We start from the raw sequence: 21,211 nt of genomic DNA on the forward strand, positions 1-21,211 counted from the left end.
ACTCAGGAATCCCTTTCATTCTGATACACTAGCAATGAAAAGCAAGAAAGAGAACTTATGGAAAGTATCTCATTCACCATCCAGGGAAGAGAATCAAATATTTAGGAATATATTCACTTAAAGAAAGCAAGGACCTGGTACAGAAAACTGTAAATCCACGGTGAAAGAATCAAAGATCACACAAATAGATGAAGAAGTGTACCATGTTCTTGGATCAGAAGACTCAATATAGTGACCATGAGTGTGCAACTCAACGCAATCTATCAGTACATTCATTCACATTGATATTCTCAGATTTAACTGTAGAATCCCTATCAAAACAACTACGGTGTTTTTCACTGAACTAGAACAAATAATTTCACAATTTGTGTGGAAACACAAAAGACCTCCAATGAGGAAATCACTCTTGAGAAACAATGGAAATGGAGGAATCAGACCTCCTGACTTCATACTATACTACAAAGCTAATCATCAAGATTATAAGGTCCTGGGCCAAAGACAGTTATACAGATCCATGGAAGAAAATAGGGAGTCCAGAGATGAAGCCACACACCCATGGCCTTCTTGTCTTTGACAGAGGAGGCATCAATATGCAACGGAGCAAAGACAACCTCTTGAACAAGCAGGTCTGGGGAAACAGGTCAACCACATTAAAAGAATGAAGTGTTTGCTACTGGCACACACACAAACAAATGCAAAATGGATTAAAGACCTAAGTGGGAGACCAGATTCTATAATGTTCTTAGAGAAAAACATAGGCAGAACACTCTCTGATAGAAATCACAGCAAGATCTCCTCAGTGACCCACCTCCCAGAGTAATGGAAATAAACACAGAAGGAAACAAAAGTGACCAATTTAAATTTCTAAGCTTCTGCAAAGTGAAGGAAACTATAAGCAAGGTGAAAAGACAGCGTTCAGAACTGGAGCAAATTACAACAAATCAAACAACTGTCCCAGAGTTAATCTCCCACAGATACAAGCAGCTCATGCAACTCAATACCAGAAAAATAAACAACCCAACCAAAAAGTGGGCAAAAGAACCGAATAGACATTTCTCTAGAGAACTTATACAGATGGCTAATGAACACAGGACACATGCTCAACATCACTCATTATCAGAGAGATGACAGTCAATACCACAATGAGATGTCATCTCACACTGGTCCCAAGGACCATCACCCAAAGTCTCAAACAAGAAACACTGGAGAAGGAGTGAAAAGGTAACTGTTGGTAGGAATGAAAACTGGTACAGCCACATTAAACCATATGATTTCTCAAAAACCTGGAAATGGAACTGTCTTATGACCAGCAATCACCCAAGCATACACCCCAAGGAAAGCAAAACTGAAAGAGACACATGTACGCCACTATCCATCCTATGATTGCTGGGGTCTAGCACATGCAGGATCCAGGAAAACTCTCAGGAGAAACAGTGAATGATTTAGAGAGATAAGGAAAGAATGTTGTAGATAAGAAAATAGAGGAGAGAAAGAGGCTATTATTCTTGGCCAGGCAAGAGGGAGCTTCTGTGTTCCAAGGAATCAGCCTGAAAAAGAGAGGGAGAGAGAGGGACAGAGAAAGAAAGAAAGAGAAAAAAATAAAATAAAAACACAGGGTGACCAAACTTCTTCGGTGAGCAAGGCCCATTATTTTACTTTCAAAAGGGACTTTTATAACTTAAGTAGTACATAGATGGAAATGAAAGATGCAAAGTCAGATGCAAAGTCATACAGAGTCAGCCTAAACATTACATCTGTTTTGTCTTTATCAAAAAACATTTTTTTACTGCATACCTTTCTGATAAACAATATTGTGTACATTATCATCTGGGCTTGGAGGCCTGTGAACATTTTATGATCCTCTTTAGATAAAGGCTCTTCAACCAGAAAACTTATTTTCCCTTGAAATGTGTTTTCTTTATATTTCTAATCTATGTCAGCCTCAGAAAGAATTAAACAAGTTACATTTCTCACGGAGGAAAGGTGCAGTGAGTTACAAGAAAGAAAGAACCAATTAGCTCAAAGGTCTGATGTGATTAATTTCAAGGCTACACTTGTTCTTCTTACATTACAACTATGTTAATTAATGTACTCTCAGGTGTCCAATGGATAAGAGACATGGGAACTCAGCAACAAGCTTTGGTCCAATAATGAAATCCTACGCTAGCACTACTCTAATAACTTTTAATTCTTTGAAAGGCTCTATGTTTTAGGCTTCCTGTGCTTCTCATAGTTGGGAGGCTGTGAACAATCATATGTGTAGCTGCAAGAGTCTGGATAAACCTGTCAAGCAAGCTAGAACGCTAACAGTGGGGTTTTGATTTGAAATATTCGTCTCATGTCCAGGAGACTTATTAGCTAGAACCCTAAGCTGATTTACTCCAGAGAAAGGTGGTTGTGGATAGCCCCCTGTATGTCAGGAGAGTGGGTGAAAGGCACAAAATAGTAAGACAGACAGATTCTGGTTTGGGGGTAGATGCTCGAGCAGGTCTAGGGAGACCCTCGAGTCCTGAAGCCTTGCTTAATAGTTCATTTCCACATGACCTTGTCATGGGTGGGATCTCCCGTGCTGGCTCCCAGCACATGACTATTTACTATAGGGCATGGAAGCAGTCTAGATATCCACTGCAGGTGAATGGGTAAGAAAGTGGTGGTATATATACATGGTGGACTATTACTCAGCTGTGAACAGGAGTGCATTTGAGTCAGTTCTAGAGAGGTGGGTGAAACAGGAGCCTCTTCTACAGAATGAAGTAAAGTCAGAAAGAGAAATAAAGATCCTGTGTAGGAATGCATATGTATGAAATTTGGAGAGATGGTCATGATGATCCAACATGCAGCGCAGCAAAAGGGACAGAGATGGAAAGAACAGACTGTGGAGAGGGCAATGGTGGGATGATTTGAGCGAATAGCACTGAAACATGTACATTACCCTACATAGACAGATGACTGGTGCAAGTTCAGTGCATGAGGCAGGGCACCCAAAGCCAGTGCTCTGGGACAACAAAGAGAAATAGTCTGGGGAGTGATGTGGGAGGAAGGCTCTGGATGCAGGAACACATGTGTACTGGTGACCTACTTTTGTTGATGTAAGGCAAAAACTAACCCAATATGTAAATTTAATGTCTAACCATTAAAATTATTTGAAAAAATGAAAAGATTGGTTTCTGCAGTTTCAGTGTTGGGAGTACAATGGCCCAGCCTATCTTCTGATCCTATGTAACAATGCCTGATTTGAATGAGGGTAGTGGAGCCACCCCACGTTGAAAGTCAGGAAGGGTAGTGGGAGGAGTTACCCCTCATCCAAGGTAAGGAGCAGTGTCTGTGCTTTGCAGGAACAGCCATGAAGAGATACCTCATGTCCAGGGTAAGAGAAACCCAAGTAAGATGGTAGGTGTTGCAAGAAGTCATCAGAGGGCAGAGACACTAAAACCATACTCACAGAAAACTAGTCATTTTAATCACACTAGGACCACAGCCTTTTCAAACTCAATGAAACCAAGCCATGCCCGTGGTGCAACCCAAGACGGGCGGATCATGGTGGAGAGGTCGGACAGAATGTGGTTCTCTAGAGAAGGGAATGGCAAACCACTTCAGTATTCTTGCCTTGAGAACCCCATGAACAGTATGAAAAGGTAAAATGGTAGGATACTGAAAGAGGTACTCCCCAAGTCAGTAGGTACCCAATATGCTACTGGATGTCAGTGGAGAAATAACTCTAGAAAGAATGAAGGGATGGAGCCAAAGCAAAAATAATACCCAGCAATGGATGTGACTGGTGATAGAAGCAAGGTCCAATGCTGTAAAGAGCAATATTGCATAGGAACCTGGAATGTCAGGTCCATGAATCCAGGCAAATTGGAAGTGGTCAAGCAGGAGATGGCAAGAGTGAAAGTCAACATTCTAGGAATCAGTGAACTAAAATGGACTGAAATGGGTGAATTTAACTCAGATGACCATTATATCTACTACTGCAGGCAGGAATCCCTCAGAAGAAATGGAGTAGCAAATGGAATAGAAATGGAGTAGCATGGTCAACAAAAGTCCGAAGTGAAGTACTTGGATGCAATCTCAAACACGACAGAATGATCTCTGTTTGTCTCTAAGGCAAGCCATTCAATATCACAATAATCCAAGTCTAGGCCCCAACCAGTAATGCTGAAGAAGCTAAAGCTGAATGGTTTTATGAAGACCTACAAGACCTTGTAGAACTAACAACCAAAAATGGTGTCCTTTTTATTATAGGGGAGTGGAATGCAAAAGTAGGAAGTCAAGAAACACCTGGAGTAACAGGCAAATTGGCCTTGGAATGCAGAATGAAGCAAGGCAAAGACTAATAGAGTTTTGCCAAGAAAATGCACTGGTCATAGCAAACATCCTTTTCCAACAACACAAGAGAAGACTCTACACATGATCACCAGATGATCAACACAGAAATCAGATTGATTAGACTCTTTGCAGCCAAAGATGGAGAAGCTCTATACAGTCAACAAAAACAAGACTGGGAGCTAACTGTGGCTCAGATCATGAACTCCTTATTACCAAATTCATATTGAAACTTAACAAAGCAGGGAAAACTGCTACACCATTCAGGTATGACCTCAATCAAATCCCTTATGATTATACAGTGGAAGTGAGAAATAGATTTAAGGACCTAGATCTGATAGATAGAGTGCCTGATGAACTATGGAATGAGGTTCATGGCACTGTACAAGAGACAAGGATCAAGACCATTCCCATGGAAAAGAAATGCAAAAAAGCAAAATGCCTGTCTGAGGAAGGCTTCCAAATAGCTGTCAAAAGAAGAGAAGTCAATAGTCAAGGAGAAATGGAAAGATATAAGCATCTGAATGCAGAGTTCTAAAGAATAGCAAGAAGAGATAAGAAAGCCTTCTTCAGTAATCAATGCAAAGAAATAGAGGAAACAAACAGAATGGAAAAGACTAGAGATCTCTTCAAGAAAATTAGAAATACCAAGGGAATATTTCATGCAAAGATGGGCTCAATAAAGGACAGAAATTGTATGGACCTAACAGAAGCAGACGATATTAAGAAGAGATGGTAAGAATACACAGAAGAACTGTACAAAAAGGATCTTCACGACAAGGAAAATCACGATGGTGTGATCACTCACGTAGAGCCAGACATCCTGGAATGTGAAATCAAGTGGGCCTTAGAAAGCATCACTGCCAACAAAGCTAGTGGAGGTGATGGAATTTCAGTAGAGCTATTTCACATCCTGAAAGATGATGCTGTGAAAGTGCTCCAGTCAATATGCCAGCAAATTTGGAAAACTCAGCAATGGCCAGAGGACTGGAAAAGGTCAGTTTTCATTCCAATTCCAAAGAAAAGAAATGGCAAAGAATGCTCAAACTACCACACAATTGCACTCATCTGACACACTTGTAAAGTAACGCTCAAAATTCGCCAAGCCAGGCTTCAGCAATATGTAAACTGTGAACTTCCTGATGTTCAAGCTGGTTTTAGAAAAGGAAGAGGAACCAGAGATCAAATTGCTGATATCTGTTGGATCATGGAAAAAGCAAGAGAGTTCCAGAAAAAAACATCTATCCCACAGACGGAGGAGCCTGGTAGGCCACAGTCCATGGGGTTTCGAAGAGTCGGACATGACTGAGTGACTTCAATTTCATTTTTCACTCTCATGCATTGGTGAAGGAAATGGCAACCCACTCCAGTGTTCTTACCTGGAGAATCCCAGGAAAGGGGGAGCCTGGTGGGCTTCTGTCCATGAGATTGCAGAGTCGGACACAACTGAAGCGGCTTAGCAGCAGTAGCAGCACACAAGAAGAGTACCCAAGCCAAATAATTTGCTCACAGTAACAGAATTGAGACCATATGAAAAAAAAAAGCTGGCATGGTGGATTAATGGGTATGGTAACCAGCCTTCAAGTGAATCGAATATTCTGATATTCCCACCTCTGTGTAGTTCTCTCTCAGTCTATCACAGGGTTGACCTGTTAGACTAAGCAAATACAGAAGTGAAGATGCGTAACATCTGAAAAAAGACTCTGCACTTTATCATGGGTGCAAGTGCTTTCCTGAATCACTCATTCTGAGAAAAGACAGCAGCCTCCACAAGAGAAACCCTTGGAGAGGCCCACATAAGGAAGAACTGATGCTTCATGAGTACAGCCAAGTGAGAGAGCTTATTTCAACAAGCTAAGTCTTCAAAGGTTGCCAAGCCAGACAAAAGCTAGACTACTACTTCAGGAGAGATCCTAGACCAAGAGATAACAAGTGTTAAGTTCTTTCAAACTATTCCATTTTGAGATCATATGTACAACACAAACATTTCAAGTTATAACACCATTCACATCATACTTACACACAGAAGAGTTCTCCTATAAATATAGCAAAAATTAAAAAAAAAAAATACCGCACACACACAAAACAAACCAAAGCACTGAAAAACAGGAGTTGCCTAGCAGTCCAGTGGTTTGGTTAGGACTCAGCCCTCTCACTGCCAGGATCCTGTGTTCAATCCCTGGTTTGGGAACTAATATCCTATGAAGCCACATGTTGTGACCAAAACTAAACATTCTGTGAAGTTCAAAGCTGTACCAGCAAGATAAGTACACAACACAGCTGTAGGCACAAGTTGCCGGGCATAGAGCTTCCCATGATCTTGTTTACACGCATGAAATGAACTCAGATGGTGCCTCACCTGCATCTAGTGGAGTTCACTTACTTAATGAAATAAAGCCTTTAAGGGTACAGAAATGAGCAAGTAATCCCACGTAAACATGTTAAATCATAGCACATTTTCTCTGAATGAACCACTTGATTCATTTATTAATTTGGCCATGCTGCTTCGCTTGTGTGGTCCCAGTTCCCTGACCAGAGATTGAATCCAGACCACTGCAGGGAAAGCCCAGAATCCTCATCACCAGGCCACCAGGAAACCCCCACACCTGCATTGCTTTGTTTTCATAGCTAAAACCTTAGGATATGTTCATTGCCCCATTTTAGCCTCACCAAGTGGTAGGAGTCAGCTCTACACAGCTTAAGACCCATGATGTTCTTACTGTTTTTCTTTCAAGAAGGCAGGAGAAAGCAAGCCACCCTGCCTGTTTTTAAGGTTGCCACTCAGAAAGCTGCAAACCTGAAACCATGATGGCCCTGAAGTCAGCACCCACAATTAGGGTCAGGTAATCCCCAATCAGGAATACTCTCTCTCAACAGCAACATGTCGGCCCACGAATGAACGGAGAAAAACGGAAAGTAAGAAAGCCACACCTTTGTCCCTTATTGTAAAGATGTCTGTCACCTTACCTCAGGGGTCCACTGAAAACCTGAGCACTTGAGACCTCCCAGGCAGCAAACGGTCACATCCTGGGGACGAGCAGAGGGAAAGGTCAGGGTGAGCCACCTGTTCCGGTAACATTCTATCCCCCTAGGCCCTACCTGGTCCTACCCTATGGATGCGGACCAGGCGTCTCACACTCAACCAGAGCAAGTGATTGAACTCCTTTTCCCTGAGCTTCTTCCTCCCACCTCTCTTCTCTCAGTAACAAAAGAACAAATACCTCTACTGCCAACTTCCTGAACTGAAGGCCTGAATCTCGGGGCCCCCAGGGACGGGGCAGCCCTGGAGTCTGAGGAGAGGCAGAGGAAACAGGAAAACGACCAAAGTACCAGGGCAGTGAAGAGGCCACTAGATCGATTTTTTTTTTCTTTTTCTTTTGCTGTGCCCATGTGACTGTGCCTGGGTGCAGAACCAGGTTGGGCCGTGAAGATTTGTGTGTGTGTGTGTTTGTGTGTGTATGTGTGTGTGTGTGTTTAAATACATTAGGTTCCACAGGAGAGCTAGGGGTGGTGTCGGGGGCCAGGGGCCTAAGAGGCCCTTTCTGCAAGCTGGCTTGTCCCACCCCTCCCAGGCAGGAAAGCTGCTGGAGAGCAGAGCCCGCCCAGACTAGAGAGGGGATAAGGCGAACGGAGCCTGAGGCCTGTGGGTCCTGCCGCACGCTCCCTCCTGAGGGCCCTCGGGCCCTCACCGGCAGCCCTGCCGAGCAAGGCCTCCTGAGATTGGGGACCTGAGAAAACCTCCCTTTAGACGTCAGGCACCCCTTTGGCTAAACCACACTCCAGTCCTTATCGGTCCCCGTTGACGGAGGAGACAGAACTGCCTGCAGCTCACCTGCCCTAGGCAGTTCCCGGATTAAGCCTGAGGAGGGGAGCCTGAGGGGATGAGTCCTCCTCAGGACTGGGGAGCCGCCTCAGCTCCCTCTATAGGTGTTGGGCTGCCTCCGATGATGGGCTGCCAGGTGTCGGCGCCTGCAATCTGATTGGCCGCTAGGCGAATTGGGCGCATGCAAGCGCGATGGAACCCCCACCCCCATCCCCACACCCCATAAAAACACCCTCTGTGGGCGTGGTCAGGCTGAATCTGAATCTCAAGGGTCGAGATTCCTCAGCTCACCAAAAGCGAAGAAAGAAAAAACAGATGGCACAGTCGCCAGGGCACAGGGCTGAGAAAGCCCTCCGAGTCTACCAGGGGAGTCCAGTGATGGTGTCCAGCACTCACAGCCCTCAGGGGTGACCTCCCTTAAGCAAGTTCTTTGCTTAAGGAACTTGACCATACAGTGGATCTTGAAACCCCTCCTCTTGGAATTACATTTCAATCACTGCAGGGCAGACTGCCCCTGTTTTTGCACCGGTCTGTTGTGAGCTGAGAATGAGCTTTATTTTTCTTCTTCTTCCTTTTTTTTTTAATTTTAGAACTTTACACTTTTAATGGCTTAGGAAAACCGAAAAGAATTTTATTTTCTGACGTGAAAATTGTGTGAAATTCAATTTTCAAAGTCCTTAAATTTGGAACAGGGACTTGCCAATTTCTTTGGTTATTATCTATGGCTGAAAACAATTAATCACCAATGATCATATTAACAAAGCCTAAAATATTTCTTTTTTGGTCCTTTACAGAGTCTTTTTTAAATGTCCTGTTCTGCTGGAAGTCTCCTAGTAGTCATATGGGAGAATAAAGTTTTGGTTTTGTTACAATATTATCTTCTCCATTATATTCAGTTTTCATTTTTTACTAATTTCATTCCTTCATATCACTATAAGTTAGTTCTGTTGCTCATCTTTACAACTTTTTGAGATAACTATTTGTAGCTCTCATTTCTCTCATATCTGATGCTATAAATTTACCTTAATTTGTTGTTGTTGTTCAGTCCCTCAGTCATGTTGGACTCTTTGCAATGCCTTGGACTGCATGCAGCACACCAGGCTTCCGTGTCCTTCAGTGTTTCCTGGTGTTTGCTCAAACTTATTTCCATTGAGTTGGTGATACCATCCAAACATCTCCTCCTTCACTGCCCACTTCTTCTCCTGCCCTCTGTCTTTCCCAGCATCAAGGTCTTTTCCAATGAGTTGGCTTTTCACATCAGGTGGCCAAACTATTGGATCGTCAGATTCAGCATCAGTCCTTGCAGTGAATATTCAGAGTTGATTTCCCTTAGGATTGACTGGTTGGATCTTGCTGTCCAAGGGACTCTCGAGAGTCTTCTCCAACACCACAGTTCAAAGCATCAATTCTTCAGCACTCCACCTTCTTTATCGTCCAGCTGTCACATCCATACATGACTGCGGGAAAAACCATAGCTATGACTAGGTGGACTTTGTCAGCAAAGAAATGTCTCTGCTTTTTAATATGCTGTCTAGGTTTGTCATAGCTTTTCTTCCAAGGGCCACATTCCTTTTAAGCGCATGGCTGCATTCACGATCCACAATCATTTTAGACCCCAAGAAAATAAAGTCTGTTACTCTTTCCATTGTTTCTCTGTACAACTTTAACTGTGTCCCACAATTTTTGCGAATAGACTGTTCATTATCATTCACGTCCAAGTATATCCTAATATTCTCTTCTAAAGACAAGACTATATATTGTATGGGCTTCCCTGGTCACTCAACTGGTAAATCACTTTCCAGCCAATGCAGGAGACACAAGAGGCCTGGGTTCGATCCCAGTCAGGAGGATCCCCTGGAGAAAATAATGGCAATCTGCTCCAGGATTCTTGCATGAAAATTCCATAGAGATATATGTTATGTGTTATTATAGTTATTTCCATTTTCCAAGTGAATGGCATTTTAAAAGATGTTTCTTGGTCAATTTCTCATTATTGCATTATAGTCAGATATTGATCCTTTGTATTCGAAGATTTCCATTCAGCTAAGTATATTGTACTTCAGATTTCCATCTCAGTGAAGGCAAAATGAAGTGGGTGTTATGTAGAGAAAATACTTGCAATGTCTGAAATGTATGTATGTGAAATGACTTCCTTTATGCTTCACAATTATTCCAGCATCTTTCAGTAGGGTACCCTTAACTAAGTTACAGGGTTTTCTCAAATTTTACCAGTTTTTCCACAAATGTTCTTTCCTAGTTTCATATTCCCATATAGGATACTGAACTGCATGAGAATATATAGCAAAAAAGCTACAGATACCTCCCTTAGCTTACTCTTGTCTATAGCAGTTTCTTAAACTTTCCTTGTTTTTCATGACTTTTGACAGTTTTCAGGAGTCCTTCAGGGACAGGTATTTTGCAGAATGACTCTCTATATGGGTTTGGTATGTTTCCCCTGATTTCCCTGGGGTTTATATAATTTTAGAACTATGCCTCCAAGGCAAAATATCTTTCTCATCACTTCCCATCAAGGATTCATACTATCAATATGACTTACCACTAGTTCCTCTGCTATAAAGTTGTCTCCTTCCTACTGACATATTCTGTTCTTGGAAACAAGCCACTAAAAGCAGCCTACATTTAGGGAGGGGCATGGAATCTCATCTTGAGGAACATATCTAAGAGATACACAAATTACTGAGTATACAAGTTAATTGAAACTCCTTTGTAAGGAAGATCTGGTTCTTCTAGTCATATCTTTTAATTTTAAATTAATTAAAGTGAAGATTTAATAGGTTTCCCAGTTGGTGCTAGTGGTAAAGTACCTGCCTGCCAATACAGGAGATGTAAACGATGTGGGTTCAGAGGAGCCTGGTGCGCTACACTGATGGGGTCGCAAAGAGTTGGACAGACTGAAGCCTCTGAACACACACAAAGATTTAATACCTCAGTCACACTGGCTACATTTTAACATTTGCAAAGTGGCATATTAGACAAGGATGTAGAAAATATATTTTATTGAGAATTCCTTAGTGAGTTGTTAGAGATTTGTGCTTCCACTGCAGGGGGCAGAGAGTCAATCCCTGGTTGAAGATCTAAGATCCCTTAATCCTCACAGCAAGGCAAAACAACAACAACAACAACAACAACAACAACAACGACAACAACAAAAAAAACCCTGCCAGATGAACACTCCATCTGAAAATTCAGGTAAAGGATATAAACGGAACATCTCACAGAAAAGAAACATAAGCATTTATATATGTGAAAAGCTGATCGCCCTTATGAGGAAATACATGTAACAATCATTAACAAGTTTTCTATTGCTGCGGAAATGTCTGTGATTAGCACTGACTTAGGTCATTGTTTTTCCAACCTTTCTTCTTTTCAAATGTAATGCATATTAACAAATGAAACTGCTTTAGCTCTGTCTCAAAAATTTGCTATTTTCACTATCATTCAGTTCAAATAATGTTTTTCCCATTACAATTTCTCTTAGGAGCAATAAGTTATTTAGGTTCAGAAGCAGGAGAAGGAGAAGCCTAAACCACATTAAAGAGGCTTGTGAATTACAGATGTGCCACTTTTGCACTTTGGTTTCCTGGCAATCCTTACTCTATCTTCAGCCTGTTTGCAGTGATAGTGCTTTGTTTTCAAACTTTGGGAGTTCTGTACTCCTCAGTTATCTTTCTGGGTTTTTGTTTGATCATGCCACAGAACCTGTGGGATCTTAGTTCCACAACCAGGTGTTGAACCCTGGCCATTGACAGTGAAAGTATCAAGTCCTAACCACTGAACCAACAGGGAATTCTCATATCTTTTTCTTTCTTTCTTTCAAATATTTATTCATTTACTTGCTGTGCTTGTTTTTAGTTCTAGCACAAGGACCCTTCAATCTTCATTGTAGCATGTGAGAGCAGGAATTTTAATTGTCACATGTGGCATTTTTAGTTGCAGTATGTGGGATCTAATAGCCGTTATTTTCAATTGTTCAACATTTCTTTGTCATAAAGTGATGGGACCAGATGTTGTGATCTTCATTTTTTGAAGCTTGAGTTTTAAGCCAGTCTTTCACTCTCCTCTTTTGCCACCATCAAGAGGCTCTTCATTTTCTGCCGTTAGGGTGGCATCATCTGCATATCTGAGGTTGTTGCTGTTTCTCCATCAATCTTGATTCCAGATTGTGCTTCATCCAGCCCAGTGTTTTTCATGATGTACTCTGCATTTAAGTTAAATAAGCAGGGCAGCAGTATATAATCTTTTGTACTCAGTGTATAATCTGTTGTAATCAGTACATAATCTGATGTACTCCTTTCCCTATTTGGAACCAGTCACTTGTTCCATGTCCAGTTCTAACTGTTGCTTCTTGACCTACATACAGATTTCTCAGGAGGCAGGTCAGATGGTCTGGTATTCCCATCTCTTTAAGAATTTTCCAGAGTTTGTTGTGGTTCACACAGTCAAAGGTCTCATCACTTCGTGGAAGATAGATGAAGAAACAATGGAAACAGTGACAGAATTTATTTTCTTGAGCTCAAAAATCACTGCAGATGGTGACTGCAGCCGCAAAATTAAAAGATGCTTGCTCCTTGGAAGAAAAGCTGTGACAAATCTAGAAAGCATATGAAAAAGCAGAGACATTACTTTGCCAACAAAGGTCCATGTAGTCCAGGCTATTGTTCTCCCACTAGTCATGTGTGGATGTGATAGTTGGAGCATAAAGATGGCTGAGCACCAAAGAATTGATGCTTTTGAGCTGTGGTGTTGGTGAAGATTCTTGAGTGTCTGTTGGACTGGCAGCGAGATCAAGCCAGTCAGTCCTACAGGAAATCATCACTGAATAGTCACTGTAAGGAATGATACTGAAAGTGAAGCTCTGATACTTTGACCACTTTATGGGGAGAGCTGACTCATTAGAATATATCTTAATGCCGGAAAAGTTTGAAAGAATGAGGAGGGGATGACAGAGAATGAGATGGTTGGATGGCATCAGGACTCAATGGAGTTGAGCTTGAGCATGATCCAGGAGATGGTGAAGGACAGAGAAGCCTGGTGTTCAGCAGTCCATGGGATCACAAAAAGTGAACATGACTACCCAACAATAAATTATTGTTTGTCTTACTTGATGTTTTTCTTGTTTCTACAGTTTTTCACTGCTAATTAAATTTGTTCTTTGAAACTCATGGAAGGTTTGGGACCTACAGTTTTTTCTACAAATAAGAGACAGGGTACATTGGTGGGGGGTGAGCAGGGAGTGGTCTGTCGCTGGGAAAACCCTTGAGGGTCCTGCTCAGTTATAGATGAAACAGACTGACAGTGCCAAGTGTTTGGTAGAAATGAAAATGCCCATACCGTTAGTGGAAATGCACTTTGCTTCAATCAGTTTGAAAAAAGCATTTGACTGTTCCTGCATATTAGAATGGCTCAGTCAGTAACATCTGCCTGCAATGAAGGAGACCCAGGTTTGAATCCTGGATCAGGAGAATCCTCTGGAGAAGGAAATGCTAACCCATTATCATATTCTTGCCTGGGAAATCCTGTGAACAGTGGAACCTGGTGGGATAGAGTCTATGGGTTTGTAAGAGTTAAATACCAGTTAGCAACTAAACCACTACCACGTGCATTATCAGAAAATCTCATGTTTGGACATACAGATATAGCTAGCCTGGAGAAATTATTATGAAAGACACACACAGATTCATAGGCAGCTTATTCAAAAAGCCAAAGTAAGAACCTCAAATTTAAGGCACAGTAAAATCACATATAAGTCTATGCCCATTCATCCAAGGGAATTCTACCCAGCAAGGAAAATAAATGTTCCACAGCTACATAAAATAAGGATACGAAAGCATCTCACTTATTTAAACGAAGACCAGGGGAACAGAAAGTCTATTGTGTGATCCTATTTATTTAAAATTTGAAACAAAGAAAAATGAATCCCTGGTGCTAGAGGTCAGAGAAGTGGTTCCTTTGAGGAGCAGAGAGTGGCCAGGAAGGAACATGGAGATTTCAAAGCTACTTGATAGTAGCGAGATGAAACAAGTACAATCTCATTTACAGTAAAACTAGATTTTATTTTCTTGGGCTCCAAAATAACTGTGGATGGTTACTGATGCCATGAAATTAAAAGATGTTCACTCTTGGAAGAAAAGTTGTGACAAACCTAGACAGTGTATTAAAAGACAGAGACATTGCTTTGCCAACAAATGCCCATAAAATCAAAGCTATGTTTTTCCAGTAGTCAGATGCAGATGGAAGAGCTCCACCATAAAGAAGGCTGAGTGCTGAAGAACTGATCTTTTCGAGCTGTGGTACTGGAGAATGGAGAAGACTCTTGAGAGTCCCTTGGGCTGCAAGGAGATCCAACCAGTCAATCCTAAGGGAAATCAACCCTTAATATTCAGTGGAAGAACAGACGCTGAACCTCCAATACTTTGGCCTCCTGAAGGGAAGAGTCAACTAATTGGGAAACAAACAAACAAACAACAAACAAACAGACAAACAAAAAACCTGATCCTGGGAAATATTGAAGGCAGAAGCAGAAGGCATGACAGAGGATGGGATGGTTGGATGGCATCTGCAACTCAATGGAATGAGCTTGAGCAAGCTTCAGGAGATGGTGATGGACGGGGAAGCCTGGCATACTGAAGTTCATAGGGTCACAGGGAGTCAGACACGACTGAGCAACTGAACAACAAAAGCCAGGCAGGGTCTTCATGTACAGCGGGCTGAACCTCAATAGGGCTTTTTTTAATTTCTGGAGGAGGGTAGAACATAACATTTTTTTTAGCCAGATCCCTTGCTGCAATACCTCTGGAATATTTTGTGTTCATAGACAATTTTCTTTGCAATTTTTCTGGGTGGTGCTTGGGAGTCAGTGTTCCTCACAATGATGGAGGGTGTCTCTCTCAGTCATAGACTGAGTCTGAACTTTGGAGCATGACCTCTGTTTCAGGAGGCAACCCTTGCAATTGCTCTGGCTTTTTGAATGACTGATGATTCTTGGTTTGGTGCTCTGCCTTGTCCTTCAGGTTCAAATACTGTAGCCAGCACTTGGAACATGGAAAGACCCTCCTGTTCCAGTGCCTCCAAGCGTGATTTACAAAAGATCTCACCAGTTAGAAAATTTTGAGGCAAAACAGACAAAGCAAATTGTTCATGTTTCCATACCATGTTCTAAAATACACCTCTGCATTGCCAAAGGTTGACAATTTGTCATTGCAAACTAGGCACACATAGGGCATTTTGCCAAGTTTGTGACTGTCCTTCATGTGCTGTAAGAGAACTTGATCTGTTTTGAAGGACAATTCACAGATACTACAGACCGTGGAGGGCTCCCAGGAAGCATGGACACTTTCCATGTGACACTGCAGCTGGAAGGGGCTGGGTAACTGGTGATGGCAGTGCTCGCAGGTAATGTGGATTTCCCATCTGTCAGCCTTCTGCCTCTCAAGCTCCAGATGGTTCCTCATGTGGTGCGGGGAGCCAGCATGGGAGATCCCACCCATGACAAGATCATGCAAAAGTCATGGGACTCCGTGGGCCATCCCATCCATGACAAGGTCATGTGGAAGAGTCCTGATAAGCAAGGCCTCAGGACTAGATAGACCCCGTGGACCTGCTTGAGCATCTACCCCAAAACCAGAATCTGTCTGTCTTACTACTTTATGTCTTTCACCGACTCTTTTAGCACTAACAGGGGGCTGTCCCCGACCACTTTTCTCTGGGAAGAGTTAACTTAGGGCTCTAGTTGATAAATCTCCTGGGCATGAAAAGAGTGTTTCAAACCCCCTGTTAGCATTCTAGCTTACTTGGCAGGTTTATCCAGACTCTTGCAACATTGTTGACCCAATACTTGCTGCCAAGTTCTCACATCCCTTATCCACTGTGTTGCTGGGAGTGCATACAGTTAAGATATGGAAATACCAAGCAGTAGCTTTAGCATTAGCAACATTAGACTTTGAGTTAAAAAGTTCTTTCTTTGTTGTAACCCACTGACTCTTTGCTCCATAAAAATGTAACTCTGTACTTTAAGGGTAACGCAGACTAGGAATTTAAGAAGAAACACTTTAAGGGACAATTATTGTTCTGCCTGACCAATCTTTATCAAAAAGAGGTCATAAAATATCAACAGGCCTCCAGGCCAGAAGATAATGTACAAAAAATAAGACTCTTGCAGGAAGGAACCTGATAACCGTAAAAGTTATTACTGATGGAATATTGAGTTGACTGCATTTTTCACCTTGCTGCATGTATAACTCAGGGTATAAAAACCCCGAGGAAAACAAATTAAATAGGCCTTGCCCACTGAAGCTTGGTCACCACATGTATTTCTTTCCTTCTCTCTTTCTTTATCTTTCTCCATTTGCTGACGTCATCCATCCTAAGGATATCCCTGGATTCTGCTGAGGCTTGACCTTGTCAACGTGGGTCATAAACTTGACATTTTTTAGAACTCTCAAGCAGCTGAGGCATTTAAAGGCTGTGTGAGTCTTCTGTTCTGGCTGCCATCTCTTGTATGCTGCCATAGTAAAAGCCATCAAATAACATGGTCAGATTTCCTATCATGGGGTCAACAGTCTTGCTCTGACTTGCAAGAGTCCAAAAGTCCATTTTCTCCAGCACTTACAAACTACATGTTCTTTCTGGATTCGTAAGACTGAAGCATGCCTGGTCATTGGCATGAGTCTGTGAAAATGATGCCTCACCATGAACATGGCTCGATGAGGTTGGGGATCTTCCAAGGTCATAATCGTGTTTTTTGTAGGACAGATACCTAGAGGGACCATGATGCAGGGAGGTCCCCCTGGGATTCCATCACCGAGTTTGGGTCTTTTGGAATTCCCACTGTTAAATTTCACATCTGAAGTGGGACATCACTTTGAATTAAGAGGGCTTTCATCCTTGCCTCCTAATGAGAGAACAGCTCCAGAGAGACAGTGAAGCCACGGAGAGAGCAATTCTGTACTGTGAAGGACTGCTTCCAGAGAGCTCGTTTTATAATCAGGTTTAGGTGAAGGCCCAGAAATAATAGAACTGCCTTTTCCTCCACATACAGAGAAGCTGGTGAAATGGCAGCTGAATCTGTTGCTAAGGTCCTGAGATTTGCAGGTTGCAATGTGCAGGAGGGATCTGGACTCACATGGCCCTTCTTTCTTCTTGTAGATGAGTCTCTGGTCACTCTGTTCAAAATGTTAGAAATGACTGGCTTTGAAGTTCAAATCACTCTGACATAGAGGATATGCCAGAGAAAATCCATCAAGTGCTACCTTTAAGTGAAAAGATTGAAGTTCTCAATTTGATAAAAAAAAAAAAAAAAAGAGAGAGAGAGAGAGAAAATTGTATGCTGAGGTTGCTAATATCTGTGGTAAACCTGAAGAAGAGAAAATAAATCTGGGTTAGTATTGCTGTCAAACCTCAAACTGCAAAAGTTATGGCCACAGAGCGTAATAAGTGCTTAGTTAGGGAGGAAAAAAAAATCACTCAATTATTACAGTAATAATTATTACATAGCGACTACATTCACAAAACTTTTATAAAAGTATATTGTTATAATTGTTCTATGTTATTATTACACCTTCCCTGGTGGCTAAGATGGTAAAGTGTCTGCCTAAAATTTGGGAGACTCGAGTTTGATCCCTGAGTCAGGAAGATCCGCTGAAGAAGGAAATGGCAACCTACTCCAGAATTCTTGCCTGGGAAACACCATGGACAGAGGAGCATAGTAAGCTGCAGCCCATGATGCCATAAAGAGTTGGACACGACTGAGCAACTTCACTTTCACTTTCCTGTTATTATTAGGCAGTTGCCAATCTCTTACTGTGCTTTTATAAAATAAACTGCATCACAGGCATGTTTGTATAGAAGAACGATTATGTGCATAGGGTTTGATACTATGTGAGGTTACAGATGTCTCCTGGGGGTCTTGAAACTTATTCTATGCCAATAAGTGGTGATGATTATATTTCTTTCAAAAGACAAAATTAGTACCTGATTTAATCATTGGCTGAAACTTTGAGATAACTATTAACACCCTTAGACATAAGGAAACATCTCAAACTCAGTTAAGTGACATGACTGTTTAAACTTCCTTCTCCAGCCACCACTTTTGCCTTGTCTCCCCATGGTGGCCCCAGTGCTTCGTTAAACTCTGCAGGAGAGCTGGTAGGCACCATTTTGCTTATAGATCTACAATCTCACTCAGAAATGCTGACCAACAGAAAATGTTCAAAAGAGCCCTCAGCTGTCCCTTGGGGGTGCCTCTCACTCCCTCCACTCTCTGAGTCCAGAAGGCACCATACTCTATAGATGGATCAAAAATCTTTTTTTTTTTTAATTCCAGCCAGTTCTAATAGCAAAACTTGAACCTGCCTCATTGGAGAAGGACGGAGAAGGCAATGGTACACCACTCCAGAACTCTTGCCTGGAGAATCCCATGGACAGGGGAGTCTGGTAGACTGCAGTCCATGAGGTCACTAAGAGTCGGACATGACTGCGTGACTTCACTTTCAGTTTTCACTTTCATTCATTGGAGAATGAAATGGCAACCAACTCCAGTGTTCTTGCCTGGAGAATCCCAGGGACAGAGGAGCCTGGTAGGAGGCCGTCTATGGGGTTGCACAGAGTCAGACATGACTGAAGTGAAGCAGCAGCAGCAGCAGCATTCAAGAAGGAAATGGCAACCCATTCCAGTATAGATAGATAGATAGATAGATAGATAGATAGATAGATAGATAGATAGGGAGAGAGAGAGAGAGAGAGACAGACAGACAGTCAGACAGACAGACAAACAGACAGACAGACAGACAGAGACAGAGACAGAGAGAACATTTACACTGTGAAACTATTTACACAGCACCGCTGGATCATGGAAAAAGAAAGAGAGTTCCAGAAAAAAAACAATTATTTCTGCTTTATTGACTATGCCAAAGCCTAGACTGTGTGGATCACAATAAACTGTGGAAAATTCTGAAAGAGTTGGGAATACCAGACCACCTAACCTTCCTCTTGAGAAATCTGTATGCAAGTCAGGAAGCAACAGTTAGAACTGAACAAGGAACAACAGACTGGTTCCAAACAGGAAAAAGTGTGTGTCAAAGCTGTATATTGTCACCCTGCTTATTTAACTTATATGCAGAGTACATCATGAGAAATGTTGGGCTGGAAGAAACACTGGTGGGAATCAAGATTGCCAGGAGAAATGTCAATAACCTCAGATATGCAGACGACACCACCGTTATGGCAGAAAGTGAAGAGGAGCTAAAAATCCTCTTGATGAAAGTGAAAGAGGAGAGTGAAAAAGTTGGCTTAAAGCTCAACATTCAGAAAACGAAGATCATGGCATCTGGTCCCATCACTTCATGGGAAATAGATGGCGAAACAGTGGAAACAGTGTCAGACTTTACTTTTTTGGGCTCCAAAATCACAGCAGATGGTGACTGCAGCCATGAAATTAAAAGATACCTACTCCTTGGAAGAAAAGTTATGACCAACCTAGATAGCATATTCAAAACCAGGGACATTACTTTGCCAACTAAGGTCCATCTAGTCAAAGCTATGGTTTTCTCAGTGGTCACATATAGATGTGAGAGTTGGACTGTGAAGAAGGTTGAGCACCGAAGAATTGATGCTTTTGAGCTGTGGTGTTGGAGAAGACTCTTGAGAGTCCCTTGGACTGCAAGGAGATCCAACCAGTCCATTCTGAAGGAGAACAACCCTGGGATTTCTTTGGAGGGAATGATGCTGATCCTGAAACTCCAGTACTTTGGCCACCTCATGTGAAGAGTTGACTCACTGGAAAAGACTCTGATACTGGGAGGGATTGGGGGCAGTAGGAGAAGGGGACGACCGAGGATGGGATGGCTGGATGGCATCACAGACTCGATGGATATGAGTCTGAGTGAACTCTGGGAGATGGTGATGGACAGGGAGGCCTGGCGTGCTGCGATTCACGGGGTCGCAGAGTCGCACATGACTGAGTGACTGGACTGAACTGAACATTGTATTAGGTATTATAGGGAATGTGGAGATGATTTAAAGCATGTGGGAGCATCCCCTTAAGTTACATGCAAAGAGTTGGGAAGAGAGTTATTGCAGAGAGTTACTATGCCTGAGCAACTGAACAACAGCAGAATAATACATTTCAGTAACAAGTGAAGACGCAACTTTCAGGAAGATGCTCAGAGAAAAATAGAGAAAAAATATCAGTCCACTTATACAGCCATTTTTGCTGTTATTGAAACAAGTTTTTTCCATATTTAAATACGGCTTTCCTGAAGTATGTGAATTCTAACTTGTTTTTTTCACCTCAGAGAGGTGTGTTGATGAAGTCACGATGCACAGAGACCTGTCAGTTCTCACAGATTTCCTTAATAAAATCATGATGTACTTAAGAAGCTGGGGTTATTTTTCCCATAGGAATAAATATTTTGATGAGGAAGTCTTTAATACTTTAGAAAATGTTAATTACTATAATCAAATTTGTTTGGAATATTTGTAGTCTTTCCTTTGGTATCAGAAGATACTGCAGCCCTAACAATAAGGCAGGATTTTCCAACCAAAACCCTGAAACAGAACAGCTCACCACACTCTAAAAGCACATTAGAAAAGTGTTAATTTGCTATTCAAATCAGTGAGCATTATACCCAAATTAAAGAATGGCTAAAAAGCTTGAAGAACATCACGAGAGCCTACTAAAAGAAATCAATATGGGATTAATGGTATGAAAGGTTAGAGTAGATGAAACGAATTATATTAATGGTAAATAGATTAAAGTTTCCTAGCGTTGGGCAGAATGAGAAGTCTCCTCAGAAACTGAAACAAACAAAACAAATCTACACATTATTTTAGAAAATCCAAATGGCTTCAGAATGAAATATAAAGGTGCAGAAGAGATAGCTAACAGCTTAAGTAGATGTATGTATACTCGAATTATTTGAGCAACATGATGTTTCATTGGCTTTTAGGCATTCACACCACAAATTTGAACTCTGATGATTGGGATACCCTTACCTCTCATCCTGGTGAACTATTGCCTAGAATATTTTTATTCTGTGATAAATT

The 21,211-nt window shown here is 41.8% G+C and overlaps 2 pseudogenes; both read right to left on the reverse strand.

Moving 5' to 3' along the window:
• LOC132658971 (testis-specific Y-encoded protein 1-like) overlaps window positions 1–21,211 on the reverse strand; it is an 89,965-nt pseudogene that overhangs the window by 2,271 nt on the left and 66,483 nt on the right.
• Window positions 14,936–17,408, reverse strand: LOC132658870 (zinc finger protein 280A-like; annotated as a pseudogene).

The sequence above is a fragment of the Ovis aries genome, chromosome Y, assembly GCF_016772045.2.
Source record: "Ovis aries strain OAR_USU_Benz2616 breed Rambouillet chromosome Y, ARS-UI_Ramb_v3.0, whole genome shotgun sequence".
Taxonomy (NCBI): domain Eukaryota; kingdom Metazoa; phylum Chordata; class Mammalia; order Artiodactyla; family Bovidae; genus Ovis; species Ovis aries.